Source organism: Hesperophylax consimilis, chromosome 7 (genome assembly GCF_061612785.1).
Source record: "Hesperophylax consimilis isolate HC1 chromosome 7, BYU_Hcon_1.0, whole genome shotgun sequence".
In the NCBI taxonomy this organism is placed as follows: domain Eukaryota; kingdom Metazoa; phylum Arthropoda; class Insecta; order Trichoptera; family Limnephilidae; genus Hesperophylax; species Hesperophylax consimilis.
In genome coordinates this window covers 32,339,184-32,366,388 of record NC_142842.1, presented here as the reverse complement: position 1 = coordinate 32,366,388, position 27,205 = coordinate 32,339,184, and the positions used below count along the sequence as shown (strand labels likewise).

General features: G+C 32.6%; 2 long non-coding RNA genes across 2 annotated transcripts; one reads left to right on the top strand and one right to left on the bottom strand.

Moving 5' to 3' along the window:
- The first annotated feature begins 20,254 nt into the window (after positions 1-20,254).
- On the top strand, positions 20,255-21,204 carry LOC149422639 (uncharacterized). Its single transcript, XR_016302433.1, has 3 exons — positions 20,255-20,360; positions 20,693-20,829; positions 20,947-21,204. It is a non-coding gene; the product is annotated as an uncharacterized LOC149422639 (long non-coding RNA).
- Positions 21,205-21,556: 352 nt separating this feature from the next.
- On the bottom strand, positions 21,557-25,102 carry LOC149422638 (uncharacterized). Its single transcript, XR_016302432.1, has 5 exons — positions 24,089-25,102; positions 23,688-23,861; positions 22,157-22,289; positions 21,930-22,068; positions 21,557-21,844 (listed from the first exon to the last, which is right to left on the bottom strand). It is a non-coding gene; the product is annotated as an uncharacterized LOC149422638 (long non-coding RNA).
- Between the last annotated feature and the right edge of the window lie 2,103 nt (positions 25,103-27,205).

Below are 27,205 nucleotides of genomic sequence, written 5' to 3'. Positions count from 1 at the left end.
CCCGATCACCATTCATAATCAAATGGTAACGAGAAACTTTTCATTTATTGTTTCAAACTACATCAATAATTATCCTTTAAGCTAATTCTCTATTTACAACAAGGGTGAAACTCCCGGTGATTGCTACAGACAGTGGAGCTCACATAAACAAATATTTTTTTAAATTTTGTATAATTATTATGTCAACATGATTTCGCAATGGAATATTTTAATGAGGAATTACGTAACGAAAACCTGTCTTACGCAACTTCAGATACTAATATATGTTAACGCCTGATTGGAAACTCTACCAATACAAAAATGATAGAGCAAAATATAAGATCTATAAATAAAAACTTTGATGAACTCTTAATATAACTTCTCCAAACTGTGCCACACGAAGAAATTCTCAAAACAATTACATCTCTAAACAATACTTCTTCTGCTGGAACAGATGAAATTCCAACCAAAATCCTTAAAACGATGTCTTCGGAGATTGCCTCTAGAATACTTTATAAACCTAAGCATTATACAGGGCTACTTCCCTTCTTACCTAAAACAAAATATCTAAATTCCCATCTACAAATCTGGAAACAAGTCAGATATCAACAATTATAGACTAATAACTTTATTGAATAGCTTGTCTAAAGTTTTTGAAAACCTCATTAATGCACAACTTTTAAAATGCATCGAGAGCCATAAAATACTTTCAAAAAATTAATATGGTTTTCAAAAAAACAAAAGTACCTTATTTATTGTTTTGGTGTTTAATTCGTAGAACTCCATTTAAATTTATAAAAAAAATTAAAATAAATCAAATTTAATAATGTTATAATAATTATTAAGTTCAGCAAGTATTTCTGTTATTTTTATAGTTTTTAATGTGACAGCTGTTTTGGTTTTTGAGGCCATTATCAAGAAAGTTTGTTAATGGCCTCAAAAGCCGAAACAGCTGTCACATTAAAAACTGTAAAAATAACAGAAATACTTGCAGAACTTAATCATTATTATAACATTATTAAATTTGATTTATTTTAAATTTATTTAAAAAAAAAAAAAAAAGTACCTTTGATGCCATTGCCAGTATGACAGACTTATTTGTAAAAAGCCTTGATAAAGGAAAAAATGTATCTCAACCTTTTTAGACCTCTCTAAGGCTTTTGATTCAATATCACACATTAAACTAATTCAAAAACCTGAAAAAATCGACATTATGGACAAAGAGCTAAACTTCTTTAAAAGCTACCTAAATAAACGTAAACAACATGTTAAAATACAGAATACCCTCAGTAACCAGCGCTCAACTGACTATGAAATTCCACAAAAAAGCGTATTGGGACCAACTCTGTTCTTACTTTATATAAACAACTTTTGCAACCTTAAAATTGAGGAAAGCATTGTTAACTTTGCTGACAATACTGTCTTACTATTTGAAGGCAACAATTGGTCAGCTGTATTTAAAAAAGCTGAAAAAAATATTAACATAGTTAGAAATGGTTGGATATAAACACGCTTACCCTTAACACGAAAAAAACAAAATATACCACTTCAAGCATCAATACTACAGGCCAAACTAATGATGATTACTCCATAAAAATACATAACTGTACAAATTCCAATGAATGCAATGAGTGTCCCAGTATAGAGCGCAATCCACAAATGAAGTACCTCAGCCTAACCATTTACCCATACCACAAATGGAATCTACATACTCAGATCGTTGCAAAGAAAACAATACATTTCTTCAGATCCTTAGGGAACTTCCTCAACTTACTACTTTTGCAATCACCCAATCAATCATTGAGTATAGTATCATTGCATGGAGAGGGGGTACTTCATCAGCTCTAAATCCTGTACAAAAGGCGCAGAAAACAATTATGAAAATTCTCAAACTTCCTCAAACTGCAAACAGTAACTTAATTTTCATCTTAAGGCGATGCACTACGTAGTAATTTAAAATCATGTGTTTTTGGTTTGAAAATTTGGTCGCCTAGAAATGTTTCAGATGCTTTAATTAAATACTGCGAGTAGAATACATCCTGGCTTAGTATTTTTACAAGCCCAAAAAAAAATAATGTATAGGCCTTTGAAAACTGCTTTAAGTTCAAAATCTCCTACTTACGAACCCATTTTCGGTTATGGTTTTATTCTTTAATGTGGCAAATTAAGTTATTTATAAAATGATCGAAAAACAATTAAATATTTGTGCCTGATCATCCACAAAATAAAATAAAAGGTACTTTTTGGCCATGTTTTTTTCTTGCATAAATCAAAACAGATGGATGGTGTTAAGCGGGTATTAAAATGTTATCGCCATCTACGTAAGGTGTGTTATTGATAGCGGCTCGATTCAGAGTATTACACGACGTAGTGCATCGCCATAATGAGAGTATTTGATGTCCGACAGTTCCATGTAAAAACTATCCTCATGCATCCCTTAAAAAACAAACACGTGCTTTTCGAACACAAACATATTGCAAGTTCCAGCACTTTCTTCCACCTTTGGTCAAAATAGCTTTAAATATGTTGCCACAAACATATTCAAAATGCTCCCAGAAAATATTAAACTTAGTCAAACACAGAAAGGGTTTTAAAAAATGTTAAAATTTGGATTTATTCTAATGATCCAGCATATACTGGTGCCCTCACCCAAACACAATATTGTCATTGACAGTTATTGTAGTATATATTTATTGTGCTAAAACTTGCTGTATTTGTAGTGTGTATATGCAAACAATAATGTTACCTAACCAAACGCCTTGTAATTGATAATTATTATAATTTGTATAGTGCTAAAACTTGCTGTATTTGTACTGTGTAAATGCAAACAATAATGTAACTTAAACTAATGTATTGCTGTATAGGAAAGTATAATAAACATTTTTAAGTAAACCATAGACAAAATGCGAGAAATAATCAACTAAAAATTCTGCCTCAATACAAGTTCGCCTAGTGAGGAAGGTTAATGCTCAATTATTGTAACATTATTCTTTCAACAATGTCATTGTTACTATCTTACATGTAGTTATATAACTTACTAATGATTATATATTCTGTAATTTTTTGATAAAATAAATTAATAAAAAAAAAATAAAAAAAGTCCTCCATCACAAAACAATCATGCATTGTAAAAAATTGTTTGCTTATAAATACCGTTTTCAGCAACAAATTCGAAATGAAAATACGTTTTCAATCTGTTTGGTACACAACACCAATTGCGCATTGAACACAGGTGCAGGTGCAGATGCACTAATAGATGTTTGACAAAAATGGAAAAATGTTTGAATTTATTCTCGTTTTCCGCCCAGACTGCATTGAAATTTGTAATGCAATTATTTAATATGTACCTACTTCTTCATTTCAATTTTTAAAACATTTATTTGAATTTCAATTTTTTTTCAGGAATGAATGAATGAATGCAAACTTTGAAAACAGTAATCAACCCACTTCCCAACATGCGATCCAGCTGAAACTTAGCAGATAGACTCGTTGTCGATGGCAATGCATTTCATTTTCATTGTGGTGGCATCACGGACACACACGCGGGTATATTATATACGTATTTTTTCTAATATCAAATGACATTACAGCATTTATTTTCAATTTGGGAAGCGGGTATGGGTACCGCCCCCCAGGAACCATTTATTGGATAACCAACACCCTTGCTGTAGGCCACCCCAAGTGGATCAATACGTTTGGTGACTCAGCAGGGATGTCTGGAGTCATGGGGTTAGGTTTGTCTCCATCTTGTACCACCTACTGCGTGGCGGGTTGGATCGGAAGAGACGGTTGAGAGAGACCTTATTGACCATTCTAGGCAGATTCTCTCTTAAACCATCGCTTTTCATCGTAGTGAGAGGGATGGATTCATACGTCCATCACTTCTGGACACATTGACCCCAGATTTACCTTTTATCCTTCCCAGAACATTTTCTCATTCCTTTCCTTAAAAATACACTCCACACAGCATCCCCAAAGATGACATACGAAAATTAGTAGGTATATGCAGTAGTTTTAAAAAGAAGGGAATAGCGTTATACTTAAAGTTGTATTGAATACTAATTACCAAAAATAAAATCTTCACCTCGAAATGATGTACGAAACTTGCAATTTAATGTAGGTGCTAGTTATTAGATAAAATAATGAAAGATCATTTTTGGGTTATTTATTACGTATCCACTTCGTTACTGGTAAAACTACAAAATATATACAATCTAAAAACAATAAATTATTATTATTTCTGTTGAAAGAGACAGAAACAAAAGAAGAGAGAAATAATATAAGATTCGAGCTACCATTTGATCCAATAATGTTATACATAGTATCCTGAAACAAATAGTAGGTATAAGTGGTAAACTGGTGAATTTCACCACATTTGGAATCGATTTTGTAGTACTGGAATCGTGTCCGAAGTTGGACTTTATAATGTCGAATTCGAACAAATCGGACGCCACGGGGCTATTTTGGTACTATCAACTGTTTATCAACCTGAAAATCTGCAGCGAAATCAATTTTCACAAAAATTTCAAAGAGAGCAAATCTATTTTGGATTACAAAATATTTTATAAATACAGAACTGACTGTAAATTACTCGCCAATAAATTTATATCAAAAATACAAACATTATCCAGAAAAGTCTATTTAATCAGATACCAAAAATTTTTTAGACACATTAACTCACTAAGAAAAAATAAACCCAGCCTACCCACTTACATGTATTTCGAGGGGAAAAGTAGTAGTGATACAAATGACATTGTTAATTTCTTTGCCGATTTCTTCAAAAATGTATACGATAAAGACATCCCAAATGATCAAATTCCACCCTTTCATCCAAATGAATCCATCCACATTCTAGCTTTACATATAAATGTTCTTGATGTTATACACAAAATAAAATCACTCGATATAAAGAAAAAAGCGGGTCCTGACAAAATCAATCCAGCTTTTCTAATTAATTGTGTATCAATACTTGCCAAGCCACTATGTCAACTAACACCTATTTTAAAAAGGGGAGATATTCATGGTGTCACAAATTATCGACCCATTTGCATGCTATCAACTATCCACAAATTATTTGAAAAACTTGATAAAATCTCCGTACATATCAATAAAATCACTGTACCAAATCAACATGGCTTTATGCCGGGCAGATCCACTATATCAAATCTCTCTTTGTACGAACAGTTTATAGCTAGTTCGTTAGAAAATAAAACCCAAGTCGACTCAATATATACAGACTTCGTAAAAAAAAGCCTTTGACAAAGTTAACCACAAAATTCTCCTCAATAAATTTAGAAAAATTGAAATAGAGTATAAACTATTGGAATGGTTAAAGAGCTATTTAAATAAAAGAATTCTACAAGTTAAAAACAACTCTAACTTTTCATATAAATTCATGGCTACTAGCGGTGTACCACAAGGGTCGCATTTAGGCCCAATACTTTTCTTATTTTTTTATAAATGATATTGACACTGTTTTCGATAACAATGTTGCAGTTTTGCTTTTCGCCGAAGACTTGAAACTATTTAAAATTACAAAAACACTATCTGAATGTATCAACATTCAAATTAATTTAAACAAATTACAAGATTGGTGCCAACTTAATAAACTTCATCTTAACATTAATAAATCCTTCAAATCCTTCATTAATAAAACTCAACCCTTTAACTACCAATATAAAGTCCATAATGTTCCTCTCACCTCTGTCAGTGAAATTAACGATCTTAACGTTATTTTTTATTCAAAATTTAACACTCTTTCACATATAAATTCAATTACCAACAAAGGATTAAAAATGCTTGGTTTCATTCTACGAAATGGCAAAGACTTTCGTAATATTTCTAGATTAAAAATCTTATATTCTTCTTTAGTTCGTAGTCAAGTTGAGTATAATTCTTCTATCTGGTCCCCTCACTTCAAAATCCACTCTGACTCCATTGAAAAAATTCAGCATAAATTCCTAAGATTCATTAACTATAAAATCGGTCTACCAATTAAAACAATAAACTACAATCACTTGATGAAAGAACTAAACTTTTTAAAACTCTCATATAGAAGACTTGTTTCCGACTAGATTTTTATTTATAAAATTGTTAATGGTATTATAAACAGCCCTGATTTATTGAGTCTCATTACCTTTCATATACCTACAAGAGCTAGTAAATCTAAAATTCTTTTTAATTGCAACAAAATTATCAGGACTCGGTCATTTAGATACTCGCTTGTACCTAGATTGCATGCAGTTGGTAATGTTTTCTCAGAAGTAGTTGATGTGTTCAACTGCACGGAATGTAGTTAAAAGAAGGCTAATATAACATACCTCATAAATAAATATTAATGTTAGCTTTTGTTATATTAGTGCTAAATTATTATAATTATATCACGTGTTTGTAAAAGCCACTAAGGGGGTGTAATATAAATAAAAAATACAAATCAATTATGTAAACTTACGAAGTTAACTAAGTTTATCTAAATTATCAGAAAAGCAAAAAAATATTTGATGTTCTTTTAGTGCATAAAATTATTAATTCTATGTTTGACAGCCCAGACATTATTAGTTTGCTGCCACTACATGAACCTCCCAAATATACTACATGGAATATTTTATTTCACAACAATAACATTGTATTCAATTTAGTTATCGAGAGTGTACATAGGCTGGACAATGAGTTTACGAATGTCGCTGATATTTTTGTTCTAATTCTAGACTCGTAAAAATCCAAATCACTTCAGCAATTTTTGGATCATGCAAATAACGAGAAGGTAATCATAATATTATGTTTCATTAAATTTACATAATATTTTTTATAATTTATTTTTATTGTGTATTACACGTATATAAATTTAAAGAGTTTCTTTTAAAGTTAATTGTGATAATACCTTAATTTTAGTTTCTGTATTTTATGCTTTATTATTTGTGTTATATTGTGGTTTTAAATTTATGTTGTGATCTTTATGTAAAAGCCCAGTAGAGCGTTTATAAATAAAAACATATTTGGCGCATGTCATCACAATGACCTTAACACTAGAAAGACCGGGTAGTGCTCCATACCTATAAAGACCACAGCGGTCATTTTGACCGCTGATAACATGCGAGTTTATTATTGTTGTAGTTGTGTAATATTTGTAATATTTGGCATAATATTAAATAAATTAAACAATAATTATATATTAAAATGATTAACTTTAATTAATTAGGTTCACATTTAGTACAAACTGTTTTTTTTTATAATATCCGAGGCACTTTCCGCAAACAGATTTCTTACAATTATCATATGTGTCGGTTGTTTTATTTTGCTTACATTTTTTATAAATTTGGCACTGTTGTCTTTTAGAAGTTTTATTTTCTGGTTCCCTTTCTGTCAATTTTTCAGGAGCAAATACAACTGCACCAGCTCTGCTATTTGTATATGCTGTCCTTAGTTCTCCAACAAGCTATAAAATAAAATTGTGACGAGATATATTTTTTTATAAATTATCCATGCATTTATAGCGGTTAGATCAAGTATGTTGTAGAAAACGTGCACAGGCCACCTTCTACTTCCAGCTCTTACGTAATATTTATATTGACACAATATTTTGTAGAATTGTAAAATTCAATCGTTTCGGGAATTTTCTTTGTTCTGTCGCCAAATTGAAAATTTGGATGTACTGTACTCAATATCATTACATTTTTCTTCGGTTTTCCTAGATAAACAGTAGTGTAGTACCATTTTTATCCTTCAAAATAAATTATTCATAACGTGGAGTACAAACGGTTTTGCAAACTGCTGGTATTTCTCTCCAGGCCCTTCTCATCGTCCGACAATACTTGTTTGTTCAGTTCATAATTTCTCTGCCAGCTTCATCGAAGTAAAAAAATTGTCAGTTGTGATATTTCGTCCCTTTTTGAGAAACGGTTGTTTCATTATTACATATTCTGGTAATGACTCATTTGAACGTTCCACAGTTTTACCTAAATATGGAAATCTATTACATAGGTATTTAGTATCTAAGTCCACTAGAAGCCAATACTTTATTCCAAATTTGTCAGGCTTATTTGCTATATACTGAGTAAACGGAAAACGAGTTTTGCTAGGAAAAAGCTGTTCATCGACCATCAAATTTTCACCAGGAACGTAACACAGATTACAGTTTTCTAAGAACTTGTTCCAAATTGCCGATGCTAGTGCAAATTTATCAGTTGCCAGTCGTGAAGATCTCGTAGTTCGCAAATCAAAACGCAAATATTTCACAATTTCTTTGAACCTGTTCTTACTCATAGTTTCTTTGAATATGAGGGGTCCCCATAATGTCAACCATAATAAGTCAATATACAGGTGGCTAGCATTATAAGCCCCGCGAGCGTAACTTGGATAAAGAAGATCCTAAACAAACCCAGCTTAAAATGGCCCTAACGGTCACATTGACCGCGGCGGTCTTTGTAGGTATAAATCATTATATTTCGATAAATAAATAAGGTACTTACCTGTTTTTTTCACAATGGTCGTTAAAACATGAATCATGAAAAGTAAAAAAAAATCAGATCATTACCATAAATTTTAAGCAAAATATCGTCATATTACATCAAGAAACGGTCAAAATGACCGCTTCGGTCTTTCTAGTGTTAATGATAAAAATTACATAGAACGCTAAAGAAGAGTACTGAGTGTGCGAGCTAACATGCTTGCCAGAAGATTCAACATGTGCAGTCCTCAGGTGAAGAAGCTACTTTTCGAAACATACTGTATGAGCTTCTACATTAGCGAGCTATGGACGACATACACACAAGGCGTCACGAACACGCTCCGAGTACAGTACAATCACGCATACAGAGCCCTATTTAGCCTCCCCTGGCGATGCAGCGCCTCACAGATGTTCACCGAAGGAAGGGTGCATGGGTTCGCTGCTTTGATGCGCCACAGAATAGCCGGGATGAGTCAGCGCTACCAGAGATCGGAAAACACTCTTGTCCAGGCCGTTTCCCAGCGGCAGGGAGCGCTTCTAAACCAAAGATTTTCAGAGAATTTCACTCAAACCACCATAAAGTTCTAATGTGTTCATCAATTTATTCATTTTTTATTTAAATCTATATTAATTATTTTATTTATTAACTTAAATATCAACTTTTATGGCAGGCAGAGCATTGCACACACCGCTCTGTCCAGCTGAAATAAACATGACTATTTTTATTACTTTTTAAGAAGCGTATATCAGACTAACCCTTAATTCACCGATAAAAAGGGAAAAGAAATCGAAATGTTCAAATCGACTTTTTCGTTGATTTTTGTTTTGTTTTGGGTTCTCCTGTGTAATGTAATTTATAGCTTCATCAACGTCCCGCTTGTACCACTGGTTTCCGGACACCGTGAATAGAGTGGTAAGAACAATGGAGACCTCTCAAGAATTTCCTACCAAATTTAAGACGAGAAAACGTATTTCAATTGAAGGAAGAAATGTGGAAATGGATATCTTTTTCCTTTATTTTTTTCCCTTTGTTAACACATAAGTTATCTACACATTTTAAGAAATAAAATGTACGTACAATTTTTTTTAATGTTAAGTTAAGGGAACCCACAAAGGCACTGCCTTAATATAAAAAAAATTACTGATAAAATAAGAATATTGAGTACTTCCTTTGTAAATTTTGAGTATATAAAAACGGTAGGTAAGCTATCTTAACTTTGTTTTTATTTATTTGCAAATGTAAACATTTAGATTTGTATAAATAGTAACACTTTAGCCAGGAAAGTGAAAATGTAACTTGATTGTAATTTGTATTGTGGATTCTAATTTTATAAGGTTATCTTGCAGTGGCAGTTCGTAATTTTAGGGTGTATTCGAGTGCTAAAATTGGTATTACTAATGTTGATATAGCCGAAAACGTTTTCCATTTTCTTAAACTGAAATTTCCTGAAAATATTTTTACGAAAAAATTAATTTAAAAAGTCAAGAATTGCCGCTGTAATCGTGAGGTTAGTTTATAAAGTTTTTTTTTTAAATTAAGTAAAAAAATTTGATGTAGTTTAAAAGGAGGTTGTTACATTTGAGCCACGTTAAAATAAATGGAATACATTATAAAATGGCCTTACTAGTATATTAAAGTATAACAGTATAAGTAAAACACGCGCGATTTTTCGAGCACGACGGCGTAGCCGAGTGCTCGAAATAAAGCAAGTGTTTTAAAGACCAGTTATCCACGAATACTTTACGCTATTTTTTTTATTGGTACACTTTGAAAACATAAATATTAATATTATTATTAAAAATTTGGAAATAAGAACTATTAATGAATTCGTGATGTCACATCACAATATCTTGTTGTCATGGAAATGAAAAACACAAACATTAATTTGCAATCTGTCACATAAGATTAATAGTTGGATTTATAGTTAAAAGTTGACATTTAGACTTCATATTTTGTTGATTTGTTGATGTTGCCATGGTAACTTTAAAAAACGCGCGTTCCATAAAGTGCGATTTAAACACGCTAGAGCGTACTTTAAATGAGTAAAAAAGGGCACCAATAAAAAAAAATGTTTCGATCCGCGTATTTCCATTTACTATTATTGCAGTGTCGTCGGAGTAAGAAATAATCTTTCTTGGGATTTGAAATATGATAAATAATTATATCTTTTAAATCTATTTACATCTATAATAAAAATAAGCTTTACAACATTAACAATATCCTTCAAAATATTGTGTTTTCCACAAAATTACTTAGATTTACTTACCTCGTTAATTTCAATTACACCCCTATTATACATAATTGGTGACCCCTACGTGATTTGAGTACTCTGTTATCTGACCTCCTACCCAATATGGAATAGCTTAACAGATTTATAAGGATAATAATTAATAAGGAATAGAACGGGTAAGTATAATGGCTGCAGCACAAATTGAATCAGATGTAAATGTAGAATTATTATTGCAATTCTAGAATTTGTGAAGAATGTCTATATGTTATATTATATTTATGCCTCTAACTATCTCCCTCATAATATATTTTTTAAATATAGTATTTGTTTAAGGCGATGCACTACATAGTAATGCAAAATCATGTGTTTTCGATACGAAAATTTGATCGCTTGGAAATGATATTTTAGATGCTTAAATTAAATGCTACGAGCAGACCGGTCGGTGGCCGAGTTGAAATGACCGGTCGGTGGCCGAGTTGACGTGACCGGTCGGTAGCCGAGTTGACATGACCGGTCGGTGGCTGAGTTGAAATGACCGGTCGGTGGCCGAGTTGAAATGACCGGCCGGTGGCCGAGTTGACGTGACCGGTCGGTAGCCGAGTTGACATGACCGGTCGGTGGCTGAGTTGAAATGACCGGTCGGTGGCCGAGTTGACATGACCGGTCGGTGGCCGAGTTGAAATGACCGGTCGGTGGCCGAGTTGACATGACCGGTCGGTGGCCGAGTTGAAATGACCGGTCGGTGGCCGAGTTGACATGACCGGTCGGTGGCCGAGTTGAATTGACCGGTCGGTGGTCGAGTTGACATCGCGTTTGGGATTTCGCATCCCACCCGGGCGTAGTGTGTTCAATTCCTCGGCTGGCTAAGTCCTCCATGACATCACAAGCAACATTTTTAGCTTACTGTGGTGGTAGTAGGAGATTTTCAAATATTGTCAGTTTGAAAAAAAAATGTTTTTCTTTTTTTTTTTTTTTTAAAATGACACATTGTGGCTTTCGAAATTATCGACCTTTTCTTAAGCCCATATAAAAATAGTGTATATAAAAACTGCTTTAAAGTTCAAAATATCTTACGTACGAATCCGTTTGTGGTTATGGCTTTATTGTATAGTGTGAAAAATTAAGTGCTTTATAAAATGATCGTAAAACATTAAAATATTTGTGTCTGAGGGTACGCATAATAAAATAAAAGTAATTTTTTGGCAATTTTTTTTTTCTGGTACAAATCAAAACGGGCGGATGGCGTTAAGCGGGAATTTAAACCCTATCGCCATCTATAAAAGGGGTGTATTGTTAGCGGATCGATTCAAAATGTTACACGACGTAGTGCATCGCCTTAATATATTTTTGCAACGACAATCGCCCCCTAGATAAAATGAAAGAAAAAGTACTCTTTATTTTATGTGTTTCAAATTGAGACTTGTTCAGAAAGGGTGTACCCAATTATAAATAATTTAACAAAGGTTTTTAAACCTACATAATTACTCTAATAGGGTCACTTTGAAATATTTTCCTGTTAATTTTTTTCCAAAAACTGCGAAACTTTCCAACAATATTTTAATCCTTTTTGGAGCTAAGCTTTCGTAATAGCTAATCTAGATTTTCATAATATTTAAAAACCATCGTGTTTTTAAAGTCTTGAATATTTATTTATTATTTAGACGACAAATTGTTCAAACGTTATAACACCACATGAAAGGAAAAAAAAAATTAAGGGATTATACATGACTACCAAAAAAGTACGACAAATTGACCCTTTTTTTTGGCGGAACCATTAACCTACTAACATACTACCAATATATTACTTACATATTACTCACATACTACTTACATACTACTTACATGTTAATTACATCCTACTAACATATAACTTACATACAGTATTACTTACATATACTTACATTATCAAACACATTACTTACATATTACTTACATACTACTTGCATACCACTTACATACTACTTACATTCTACTTACATATTACTTACATATAACTTACATGTTACTTACATAGAACTTCCATATTACGTACATACTACTTACATAACTGCTGATTCCGAAATTTTACACAATGATTATGACTGATGTCATTATTTAAAGTTTTGAATTTTACATGACATATATAACAATATTTATATTTATAAAGGCACTCATATAATCAGATATTTATGTTACAAAATAAATCTTAACCCTTCCCTAACAGTGCTAGAATATCCATCAATTCTTCCGATGCTAAACACTCAGCGTACAGGTTTAACATTTTAGTCAAAATTAATAAACATGTTTTGAATTATTATAGTTGTTCAGTACAAGTGCTGAAAACAAAGAAAAGATAATGTACGATGCTAAATTGAATATAATAAAAATATTCATCTAAAAAATCACAGTAAATATTAGTTTTCGAAACCATAAAAATGCTCTTTCCGCTATTTCACGTCGCTCTTCAAACATAATGAATACCACAAAGCATATTATTACTATTCAATTTTGTTATGAAATCATCCAAAGACTCAAAGAATCAAATATTCATTATTGTTGAACCCAAAACACTCACCGCCGGCAATAAAGCATTAAGACTTCAACTTACGAAATATACTTGGAGCACAAGTGGGATTAATATTCCTCAGTCTCAGCTGAATCCGTACAAAAAGTGGACTATTACATAACTTTAAACCGTCACAAAGTCAGAGTTTAACCGACGCGTCGGTTAAACTCTGACTTCAAGGCGGTGACTTATGAACTCACAGGGATTTCAGAGGTTTCCTTCATTTAATGCTCTCAATTAAGTGTTGTTTTTTATTATTATATTTTATTTTTATCTATTAATTTAAACGCCATGATGGGCTTTTACATTTAATTGAGATTAATAAAATACTTAGTTTTTACCACTTTTATTGTTTATAAATACCAACATGTTTCATGAGCAACGCTCACTTCTTCAGGGTTTTAATAATACTAATTTTAAATAATAGACGTCGAAAATGGTGTCAATAGAGAAATAATAGACATAGACAATGGTGTCATTAAAAAATAATAAACATAGACAATGGCAACAATGAAAAGATGAGAATGGATAGGGAAAAGAGAGGCAATATGGAACAATTTACAAAGGGAATAGGTTTAATATTGGGTCATTTAAAAATAATTTTTGATTGTTAATAATATTCAATTTTGCATTCACACTCTTTTTAATCTCTAAAATTTCTAGTTTATCCAACTGAATGCCATTGACATTACAATGTATTAATTCTATTCCACTATTGAAATTAAAGGTATGACTAGTTTCCAACAAATTGTTGGCAAACTCCGTGAAACTGTTGTTGTTTAAAGATTTCATATGTTCTTTAATCCTTATTTCAAAGTTTCTCGAAGTTTTACCTATATGAAAGAAACCACAATCATTACACTTCAATTTAGATATTCCAGATTTTTTTCATTTTTGAATCTCTATTTTTATTATTTACCATGTAGTTTTTAAGTTTGTTATTTGTATAAAATACAGGAAGAATTTCATTAGGTACATTTTTTGTTAAGGAATTAGAAATTTTATTATTAAAATACATAATTTTCCTCCATTTTTTCTTTTTCTCATCCTTTTGTACAGGATAGATGTAAGATTTAAGAAATTTATTCTTATATTTTTTATTAAGAATGTTTTCAATTAAATTGGTGTTATATCCATTATTGGTTGCAATTTGTTTAATGATATTGAGTTCCCTGGAAAAATTATTAAGAGATAGGGGTATATTAACTAATCTATGAATCATAGAATGGAAAGCAGACATTTTTTGAGAAATTGGATAATTTGAGGTGTCTGTATTGATTACAATGTCTGTGTAAGTATTTTTACGAAAAATATTAAATTCAAATTTGTTATTAATAATTGAAATATTTAAATCCAAAAAATTTATACTCAAATTTTGGCCAATCTCTAAGGTAAATTTTATGTTTTTATGGAGTTTGTTTGAGAAATAAAGAAAAATATTAAATTGTCTCAATGTACCTGTCCACACACAAAATACATCATTCACGTATCTCTTCCAACAATGTACGTATTTTAATAATAACGCACCGCTGTTATTTTCTACATTATTTATAAATATATCCGCGACCAAAGGGCTGGTACTAAACAATAAAAGTGGTAAAAACTAAGTATTTTATTAATTTCAATTAAAATGGTGCCACAAAATAAGTTTGCTGTGTTAGAAGAAGTTTTACATTTTACATATTTTTCATAATTTACTGCATAATACTGTGACAACAGAAGATTTTTATTTTTAAAACATCAACATAAAAATAACAATTTTTTTTAAGTTCACAACGTATCTACAAGAAAACAACAAATATACGCAATCGCTCTTTAAATTTGCTACATAAAAATGTCATTCAGGTATCTCTTGAACACAGGCAAACTTATAGTAAATATGTCGATATTTAGGGTGAATTTGTTTCCAAGTGTGTGAAAGCGAGAAATAGGTGCATGTGTGTGATAGTTGGTACTAAAGTTCTTGTTGCAGAATAATATATTTTGCCTAGTTGATAGAGTAGGTATTCTGAAATCTATGTATTGCAGAAGTTCACAACAGTCTAGTATGGAGTTAATAATCTAAAATAAAAAAGTTCGGTCATTTATTTTTCTTCTGTTTTCTAGGGAATGTATTTTAAGTGTATTTAGTAAGAATGTATAGTTTATGTGATGAATAGGTATGTGTAATTTGAAGTTAGTAAATCGTAAAAATTTGTGCTGCACACGATCAATATTTTTTATATGAATTTGGTAGTATGGGGACCACACTATTAAATTGTATTCTAACAAACTGCGTACTAACGACAGATACACGATTTTTATAACCTCGAATGAGTCGAAGTCTTTGATGGTTCTGATTATAAATCCCATTGTCGTCATACCTTTATTGGTTATTTGTTGTATGTGATTTTCAAAATTTAATTGAGTGTCAAACATAACTCCGAGGTCCCGAATTTCGTTGACTTTTTCTAAGGTTTCGCTTGCTATTGTGTATGGGAATAATAGTGGAGTCTTTGTTCGACAAAATGTTAATGTCTTACATTTATCAATATTGAGGAATTAGTTGCTAGCTATACATATTATGTAATTTTCCAATGTTTGACTGTAAGATTAAACAATAGCTTATATTAGATATTCTTTTGTATAATTTGATGTCATTGGCATAAAGTAGAACTTCTACATCGTCAAAACAATTTATGATATCATTTATAAATATAAAAAAGAGAATGGGGCCAAGGTGGCGCCCTTGAGGTAGGCCACTAGTTGCATGAAATAACTTGGATTTGGAATATTTAATTTTGACAAATAATATTCTGTCAGACAAGTAACTCGAGAACCAATCCAACAACTTGCCTCTCACTCCCAATGCATACAGTTAACTAAGCAATAATTTATGGGATACTTTGTCAAAAGCTTTTGGAAAGTCTGTATAGATACTGTCCACTTGTTTTTTGTTGGTAAAAGATTCCTAATAAGTTGTGGTAGAGTAGCAGGTTAGTAGCAGTTGACCTTCCAGTAACGAATACATGTTGGATTTTATCAATTACTTTAAGTATTGATGGATAAATTATATCGAGAATAATAAATTAAATTTTGCATAACATTAAGCTATATAATAATTCAAAAGAAGAACATCTTCTTAGTTCAATCAAAACATTCATTTTCGTAGTTATATCTGCCCAAAGCCAGTGGTATGTTAAATAGTTGACTGAAGTCTGAAATAAAATTTTCTCATAAAAATAAACAAATAAAGAATAAAATAAAGTGTTGGAGTGGATAAAAAAGAGAAAGCCGGAAGTGCCTACCCTAAACATTCATAGTTTTGCACTAAATATGATACTCAACGGTTCATGACAATTCAAAACAGTGGAAAATCAACATATCTTTGGAAAGTGATAAAAAAGTAACATAAACTTAACATAAGGTAATATTATTGCTTATAATAATGAAGGTTATATTATTGATTTTAATATTCTATACTTATAATCTTCACAATATTTTTTAATATAAACTATGTAAATAAAATGGCAGACCAAACGCCCTCAATTTAACAGGCCACGATAACCAGTCAAACAATCTTTATTTTGTTAACAATACATATTTTTATTTTTGTACAACAGGTTTATACCTACAAATAATTATTGTATGCATTTACTATTTACTTGCTGTTATATGCTGCATAATATGTCAAATGGATATGGTTATATGTACTATTACTGTTACTATTGTGAACTTACAATCTTCAGAATATTTTTTTATAAACTATGTATGTAAAAGCCCAATGGGCGTATAAATAAATAAATAAATAACCTCGTTTTTTAAAGAGATATATTTTTGGGGTATTATGCCGTGCTGTCCTACCCCCCTTGTTTCGGACAGCATTACAATGTCCATCATTAGGACTGATGTTTACCTAATGCTTATGTAAGTACATGCGATACCGTGTTGCCAGATGCAATCCTCTAAGAGGTGATATTATAGTTTGATTTAAAATAGTTTTCTGGGTTTAGTTTTGATGTAGCCAAAAACACCAAAATCAAATGCAGAAAATTATAATACTTTTGGTCGTGAAAATTTCATACCATATCTAGTTTTTTTATCTACTTTTCATGACTGTGTATGACTTAAATACCAAATCTGTGTATCTGTAATCTGGGTATGACTTAAATACCAAAGCAACATTTTAATTTAATACGAGGTTGTCAAACGAGCATCACTAATATGATATACATAATATCTTTTAGGTAATGTTTGAATGAAAACAAAAACAAACAAACAAAGCATTATATTTCTTTGAATGCGGCGGTTACCTTAAATATGACTAAATGAAAGATACCCATACAAAATGTAGGTTCTGAGAATTTTAGTTTATTTGACATTAATTATTTCTCTGCCTACAAATTGAGTTTGATTGAATTATGCAAAATTTTCAGAAAATTTAAATTAAGAAGTTTTTTTTCTTTTTTTTTCAAGGCATGGAATTTGAAAATTATAAAATTCTGTTGAATTCCAAGAGAAATCAAACAATCTGATAACAAAATACGTTCTTAAGCTTTTTTAAATATTAAACTGTAGAAATCATTTGAAATTTGAGGAATAATCCCATAAATAATTAAAAGCAAGAGAATGAATGACAGTAGTGTACGAATTTTCATGAATTTTATGAAAAATATGTTTTTATCTGCCCTTCCGAAAGTAACGTGATAACGTCATATTTTTATCTAAATAAAAAACAAATGAAAAGTTAAAACGGCACAATCTTCCGAGATTCCTACTCAACCTTCATATCCTCACAAAGATCCTCCACACAGCATCCCAAAAGATGAAATAGACTCTGAGGTAAATTACATTTCTTAAGGTTTAGGCGCAATTAATTAAAAACTTTGTGTACACCAACCACTATTTAATTAAAAAGGGATCAAAGAGTTTTATAATTTTTAATTAAATAGTGGTGTAAACAATGTTATTTATTGTAGATAAATTAAAATGACGCATCGAAGTGATTTTGAAATTATTGAAAATCAAATTTATATTTCATAAAATTGTACCGGTTATCAGGAATTTATATAAACCTACCAAAAATGTTGTATTTGAAATAATAAGGATATTCAGGTTTATCTGTTTTCACACATTTCCACAATGACTTCTTTGTTCTCATTTGCTTACACGAAATCATATCACATACTACACGTGTGCCGTAGTCTTTCAATTTAAGTTATTTGTTCTTACAGGCTTTCCTGCTTTGCAATTTAGAGATAAGAATAATTCGTTGAAATGCCAGAGTTAAAATACGCCGTACGACTGCTGCCGCTATTTTCATATTTACTTACTTGCTTTTGCAAAATGATATTTTTGTGAATTATACTGTCGTGTAATGTTTTATCTTATTATATGTAGTTTTCCCAAGATACATATATTAAGAAAAGCATTTAATATATTACTTTTTTATATGTATGGGTATGTTGTGAGGCTGAAGGTAGTGCGGGGGGGGATGAAAAAGGTGGAAGAGGAAGGTGAGGAAATACCTGGCTATTTAGATCTGGCCACGAAACACTGTTAAAGCCATTTCAAGCAACGTTTCAATTCTGAATGGTGGTTTTACATCAGGGCGATACTGAGAGTATCTTCTACTCTGGAACATGCCGCAAATATACTAATGCCGGGATTTTTCAGAGAATTTGAACAATTCTTCAAATCTAAAAGTTAATTTTCAAGTTCTGTCGAGGAGTAAAGGCAAGGCCAAACCGCCGCGATCATTTTGCGTCCGCGATGGCGTTCACGGTCAGCGTCCTGTGTGCGTGCAGAACCGTTCACACCAAACTAGCGATCAACTAGCGATCAGCTGGCGTCCGTGGCACTCGTACGTTCGTGTCGGTTGTGTGGTAGGTATAGCTCGGAGCGGGAACCATTTAAATAATCATAGTCATGTTTGGAGACGAATCTGAAGAAGAATTATTACTTTTAGCGGCTATTTCAGATGATGAAGATAGTAGCTTATCTACTCTAATAACGAATATTTTCGATTTACGGTTTATTTATTTATTAAGTTGGAGTTTATAATTCGGTAATCGAACCTATGTATAGTTGCTATATATTGGATAAGTTGGCCGATTTTTTTAACCACTGCAAGTATTTTATTTTTATTTTAATAATATTCGTTATTAGGGTAGATAAGCTATTGGGAAGATGGTGAAAAAGCCCCTGAAAAGTGTAAATTTACTTAAAAGACGGTTTGGTAAGATAAATAATTTCGACGGGTTGGTAGGATAAAATTAATCCCATAATGTAGTTTGTTACAATTTATGTATATTTGAATAAACTATTTTTAATAAATTTTAATTACAAGAGTTTCTTTCGATTTCAATATTTTAAATATCAGATTAATGGGGACAAAATTAAATAAGAATGGTTTACACTTACATAAAACAAATTAATCGAACACATATATAATAATTACAACTTCTTTTGTACAAAATATAAACATAGAACTGTGCTAAAAAAATACACGCGTTCCGGCGCTGTGTAGTCAATACACATCTCAAAATAAGCGATTTAATATCGGAAAAATATGAATATTCATAGCTAATCGATTATGTTTACTATATTTTATATCAAAAGTGATAGTAATTGTAATTTAATTGCTGAAATCATGAAAAAACCATCGGCAGATGCTAATTTCGTTGATCATTCTCTCTGTATTTGTATCCGACATCATGAGAAATACCACAAACTCAGAGATGCGTGCAGCGTGCAGATCCTGCAAGCAGCAACTGATCGCGGACGCGAGCGATCGCCGCGTCCAGACGCTGCACAGGACGCCGCGGCCAATCTGAGAACGCTTCGATGTGAACACGTTGCTACAAGTTCATACACAACATCTGGGGGCTTACTCGCTAAATTTCGATTTCACAAACGAAAACGTTTCTGTTTGGCCAAATTTATCACATCGGACTTAAAATAGTACTCTATAACGACATGGATAAAGTCTGGTTTATTTTAGCGTCGGCGGCGTCGGATACGTTTGCATCTCACATAAGTCTATACAGAAATGCCAAAATTGTCTATTGGCATATTTATTAGCGCGCTGAATTTTGACGTTTCCGCTGAATTCATAATATTACCCATTGACGCATTTTGAACAATTGATTAATTTATCACTAAATAAGGAAAAATGACCGTAAGTTGTACAATTATTTATAATGTTCATGTTTATTCTGTATTTTTTTACGTTGGTAAATGTATTTCGTAAGGTATCGTAACCTTTCCAAGAAGTAAAGGACTTTATAACCTCAAATTCGCTTTGAATGAACAGTGTTTTATACGTACAAATGACATTTATTTGTAGATTTCTTTTCACCTAATGACGCTACTCATTATGTTATTATATTATATTCACTAGGTAGTGTGTATTTTTGCCTTTGTCAGTTTTTATTAGTCACCTCATTTGCGTGATGTTCATTTACTTATTTTACATTGTTAGTTATGTAATACATGATAATTCTCCTACAGACTATTAAACAAGGGGCATCGAGTGTGCAGCTGGAATTGTTGGTGGCGTGGCTCACAGAGAGGCCTGCCATGGCTTCCGGTAGGTTCCAGGGCTTGGATCAGAAGAAAGGCCTCGCACAACGTTTCAAAACGACTATGTAAGTACTTACACTGAAATATCTTGGGGTGTATAGGAATTATGCTATGAAAAAGAGTAAGAATCGTATGTAACAAATATATTTATAAAAAAATAACATAAATATTTTCACTTTCAGTCAAAAATAGAATGGATGAATTCCTTCAGATCGAGCGGGAGAAGGTACAGATCAAGCGGAAGAGGCTACTGGTCGAGCAGGAGAAGATTGAACATCTCAAACAAATGAAAGAGATGATGGCTCTGATACTCTCAGAGGTGATCAAACGGAAGTGTAAGATATGATTTATTGTATATTAGACATTATAATGGCAATATACTCGTACATATATTAATATTGTCATTTAAAAACAGATGAGACAAAAATTACAACATTCTGAGTCAGATTTCTCAATTATACACCTTATAATCTATTGTAGCAGTAATTAAACATAGTAGCGAAAGCAGGTACGGGATTTTTAAAGCAAGATAGCGCCATCTTCTATAACGTCTTGTGCTTCATTATACCCCAGTAATGGCAGTGAAGATAGTGAATGCATGCGCTGTTTTTCACAATATTGCCATCAAAACTCAAATGCCAGAACCAGAGGATGTTATTATTGAAGATGATTTTAGAGAGCTGGTCAGAGATATTTAATTGTGGCGATTGAGAGTCTCAACAAGCTCACATTGAGTTAGCCGACCTTGCCTGAGGTTATTGTCGTGTGGATCGTTAATATCAAAAACTTCTCTACAATCATTTTCAATAATAACATCCTCTGGTTCTGGCATTTGAGCTTCAATGGCAATATTGTGAAGAACAGCGCATGCATTCGTTATCTTCACTGCCATTACTGGGGTATAATGAAGCACACAATGTTTTAGAAGACAGCGCCATCTTGCTTTTAAAATCCCAAAACAGCGTTCTATACAATTTCTAACCCTGCATTGCAATTTCGTGTAATGCTCTTCTGGTGATGCCGGTATCGCATTTAAGATTGGGGTCATCATGTATGGCCTAAGCGGAAATGCTGAATCTCCTGAAATATTATAATATTTGATATACACATTTAAACAAATACATTAAAAATAGCCCACTTTATTAAAAACATGAATGAAATTTACCTAAAAGCCAGAAAGCTTCTCGATTATTTGCTTCTTCCAAGTGTGGTTTTATTGCCATCATTTCCCATACATGTGCATCATGTGATGCACCCCCATACCTCGCACATATAGCTATTATTTTTAGGTTTGAGTTGCATATCTACAGGTGAAAAATAGCATGATATATTTTATATGATAGGTGTATCAGCTAGTTTGTCCATATTTAAAAAAAATATATATTTATTTACCATGAGAGCATTCATCGAATGGAAACCTTTTCGGTTGAAATATGCCTCTTCGTGGACTTTGGGTTTTATTATTGCTATATGGGTTCCGTCTATGCATCCAATTATACCCGGAAATTGATATTTCTCATAAAATCTGAAACATATATAGAGTTTTATGATTAAAATCGATATAGATACTGAACTATCAATACAGTTTTTATAATTTAGTTGTTTTTATGGTTTCAGGACAAGCTGAGAGCTGTGCTTGCAGCACTACTATGTATTGGAGACGCGACAATGCGACGCCTTATTGAAATATGACTAATTAACAGCCGATTCTGGCACATGTACCATCACTTTTTACCATTTAGTACCCACTGTAGAAAAGGTACTTTTATAACTCTTACTTATTTCCTATCAACCATTTCTAGTTGTACCAACTTATCTCTATAAGTTGTATGATCTACTTTTTTGATCTTGCATCTAAAAAAGTATGTTTCTGATTTTGTTTTATGTATTTAAATCAAAACCAAATTTTTTTCTGAAGTCATAAGATTTGTACTTAAATACTTCCCTACTTCATTGTAAACCATAAATTTAGTGTAACATTTTGTTTTATTTCAAATGACAAATTACACAATTTTTCCAAAGTAACGTCACTATTCATATTGAGTTATATTAAATGTTCAATATACCGTAGATGATATGAATAGAGTGTAGATACGTTACTGAGACAAACGTGCTTTGACTAAGTGGCAATACTTTAGCGGGCCGTTCACATAACTATTTCATTTGTGCACACATTCTTTGAATGGCTTTACTTTTCATAAGCGGTGCAACATTTTAGTTGGATTAGTATCAATATAATGATTCGTTTAGTTGGATTAGTATGTAATAATATACACATGTACTTACTGTATCATGCATTTGTTATTGCTACTACTTGTTTATCTAAATATGTTTTTACCATTTCTCATTTACTGTACGTGTTCTAAATGCATAATCTTTTCTGTAATACATTGGTAACTGTATGGAGGCTGTAAAAAGATGAATATCTGTTGTTTTCTTATAAATCTACAAATATAAAATATTACACCACATATGTAATTTAGTTGTTTTTTGTATTTCTTATTGTTCCTTCCTTCAACCTCGATACAGACAACATGTTATAAAATTAATATTACTTTAATCGCTAAGACGGACCGTTCTTTGCTTAAATTTCAAAAACGAACTGTTTCATCATGAAATTCAAGCGAAAGAAAGATAGAGCATGTGCTAAATGGGTTAGAACCAAAAGGTACCAAGTCAGTGGCGATATTGGTTTCCATTCAAATCTACATGGATGGCATTTTTATAGTTCTGCTATTCTATGACGATAATGATATATTAATTATTTAAATTGGCCTTAGACTACGCTTGTATACCAATATAATATCCATGTTGATGCATTAATTCCTCATTAGTGGAGACGTTATAGTCTGTCATCTGAATATGCCACAATCCTCGGGTAAATAAGATAAGTAACAATAAAATACAATAGATCAAAATAAACCCTTATTTGACGGAATTCCTTTCTTGTTGTGTTCCTGGGAATTTGATGTGCCGGTGCATTATTCTGTTTAATGCAGACACAATCTCATTCAAGTGTCGGCTCACTGTTTGTTGTGACAGGCTCGAGTGAAAATCATTGTGACCCTGTCGCAAGAAATGAGAGTGTCGTTAGAACCTTAAAAATAAATAATGTATTATGAGTACGGCAAATACACGGCAATAGAAGATAAGATAGGCAGAAAGAAACAATACAAACTGTATAAATGAAACAGTACCTAGGTACAGGTAATGGACTAAAGAGAATTATTTTTAATTTCTAATTGTAATTTCCACCGGAAAGTGCTGTTGGGGATTTGCAGATATTGTAAGAAAAAATGATTAATTAAATAATGTTGTATTCACCTTAAGTTCCAAGGGCACTCCGGTTGTTCGCCTACGTACAGGGAGTATCGGCCTCAGTTCCTCACACAGGGTTTTGAAAATGTCCTGCGACAGCCGATAATTCGAAATGAATAATGTTGCAGGTATATTCAATGGATTCGAGAGATCCCTCAACTCACGTCTTCGGACTCTCTCTTCCCGGAGGTCTTCCGCGAGCAAAGCTCTATTTACAAATAGCAGGCGGAGATAACCTCCCATTGTGGCTAATGTAGGTACACAAAAAAACATAAATTATTAATAAGATTGAAACAGCCATGTACCTATTGGGCATATAAGATAAAATATTCAGCTAACTACAAAAAACAACTATTTACATCTATGGTATATATGGTAAAAGATGCATTAAAATTCTATTTTATTCAACATCAAAATTTTCCTTATAAAACTATCCCTTTGCAGCGTTGGACGTTTGCGAAAGTTTCCTTCCAATCTAAATTACGCACAAATTACTTAAATAACCCAAATTAAGAACCTAATAATCTAATTTGTTTACGTAAATAGTTTTTTCTTGTAGTAATTGTTGAAACGAAGTGTAATTTCCATAATCTGTGCCTAAAAGTGCATCGGTTAGGTATATATTTATCAATTCGGTTGAGGTATTGTTTAATTCGAAATAAAACAAATTACTTGCCTTTTAAAACTAGTAAATTCGATTTTATTAACTTCGAAAAATATGTCGTTGGGCGATATAAAGCTCTAAACGGTCCCAAACCAGAGGTAGTTCGACCTATTTTGATAAACCCGACATTCAAGCCTTTGGAGCTATAATGTTTCTAGCTTTCGGAGATAGAGGGTACCAAAGTTAACAAGAACTGTCAAAATACAAGGAGCGACGGCAGACGTCGGTCTAAAGCGAAACGTTGAGCTGTCACTTTGAGTTGTCGATTAAATTCGGGTTTACGACTTGCTAAAGAGTACCAAAATCAGTGAAAACGGGTTTGTCAGTCGTAAACCCGCGGTACGGACGCTTGTGAGAGATACAGAGTCAGCCCCCTGATCGCCAGCGTGCACGGGATCGCGGACGCGCTTTGAACGCGGCGGTTTGTTCAGGCCTTTAGGCTCTCTACTAGCAAGCCAAAGGTCGCGGGTTCAAAACTCGGCGTGTGCAAATAAATTATATTTGATTAATTTGTGTTATTTCATAATTTACTGTTTTAAATTAATATAAAGTATTTTTGCGCCATGTTCCAGGGTGAAATATACTCTAAGTATCGCTTTGGTCACCCCCATTTGTAATTGAAACGTAGCTTGAAATGGCTTTGGTCATGTTTGGTGACCAGATCTGAACAGCCAGATACTTCCCAACCATTTCCTTCCTTTTTTCACTACCTTCAGCTTTACAACATGCACCAATCGGGGACTCCATAGTCCCACTGGCTTCAGACTGTTAGGACTTCTGTGCGCATAAAATAATCAATGTTTCACGTAAAAAAAAAATGAAGAATATATTTTTTCTATATGTGATATTTTATAACAAGTATGAAGGATAACCATATGAAAACATGTTTATATATAATAACATATTATTCAGGGCTATAACTTTTCGAGATGAAAATCAGCGGCAACACAGAATTCTACAGAAAGTTATCACTCTTGCAAGAACTTTTCAGATTTCCTTATTTTAACATGGTCATAAATGGTTTTACACATACGCCTCATTTTACAACACATTTAGTATTTTATGCACTTGATCACGCCTTGGCTCTATTGGGCTAAGAGTTCTCTGCAGACTGGACTAACAGTGGTGTCTTATATAGAAAATGGCAGCACTTACTATGCACGTCACTCAAAGCAAGCCCTCTTCTTTGACTGAGTTGGCACCGAGGACTTTCAATTTTTTTAATGTGAATACCGCAGAAGAGTCCAAGATGCTCCCGACCCGAGCCAGCAAGACTTTGACATATCTTATTGGGGCATATTGTGATGCTGAATGTAGTAGAGAGGGAAGGGTGATAGGGAAGAGGAAGGTGAAGGAAGTACCAGTCTATTCAGATCTGATCTCCAAACATGGCTGGAGCCATTTCAAGCAATATTTCATTCTGAATGGTAGTCTTTCACCATGGCGATAATTAGAGTATCCACACTCTGTACCATATTTCTATTATTTTTTATAAATTTATTTTGATTTAATTCAAATAACGTACATAAAATTTACATGCGTCCTTTGGGATTTAAACCTGTGACCTCTGGATTTAAAGTCGAGAGCCGAACGCCTCGAACAGGGAGGTAGTCAAAAGACTAGTGAAATCGGCGCATTCATTAGAGATTGTTTTTTAATAAAAGAAATACAAACATTCCCGGGTTACGAATAACCTGACAATATTTGAAAATCTACTACCACCACAGTAAGCAAAAAATGTTGCTTGTGTTGTGATGAAGGAATTAAAAATACTACGCCCGGATGGAACCCAAACTTGGCCACTGATCTGTCTATGAATACATCTTAAAATGCAAACAGTGTTAGTCGACATGACCAAGATCAGTTTTCTAGGGATAATTAGTTAATTTACTTGCAGGGGTGCCCGGATTCATGGGGGTGAGGTTTGTCCAGGTCTCGGTGGTGGATGCATCTGCCCACAAGCTGCGTGGTGAGCCTGATCTGTGATATCGATTGAGAGAGACCCTTTGACACTTCCAGTCGGACTTTCTCAACTTGAAGCATTGCACTGTAGTGGCAGGGATGGATTCATACGTCACTCCTGGACATACTGGCCCCCAGATTCATACGAATCCCTCATATATTTTCCTTCTCAGAACTTCGTCTTCTTCCTTTACTCAAAAATCCTCTTTTCACAGCATCCCCACATATTACGATAAAATTATTTTCTAAACGGCCCTCTATATGGAGTTAATGTAAGACAATTAAAGTATTTGCTACATTACGTCAATTAATTCGTGCAGAATAGTACTTATTGTTTCGCAAAATGGAAATATTTCCCTACCTTTAACATTAACTGCTGTTCATATCGTATCCACCATTCAACCTGCCGGTTTCGATTCGAAATTACATATCATTATTCACTTCTCAATCACGTGGGGTCGCCACAGGCAAACGTACGTGTTAATTACTTCGAACAT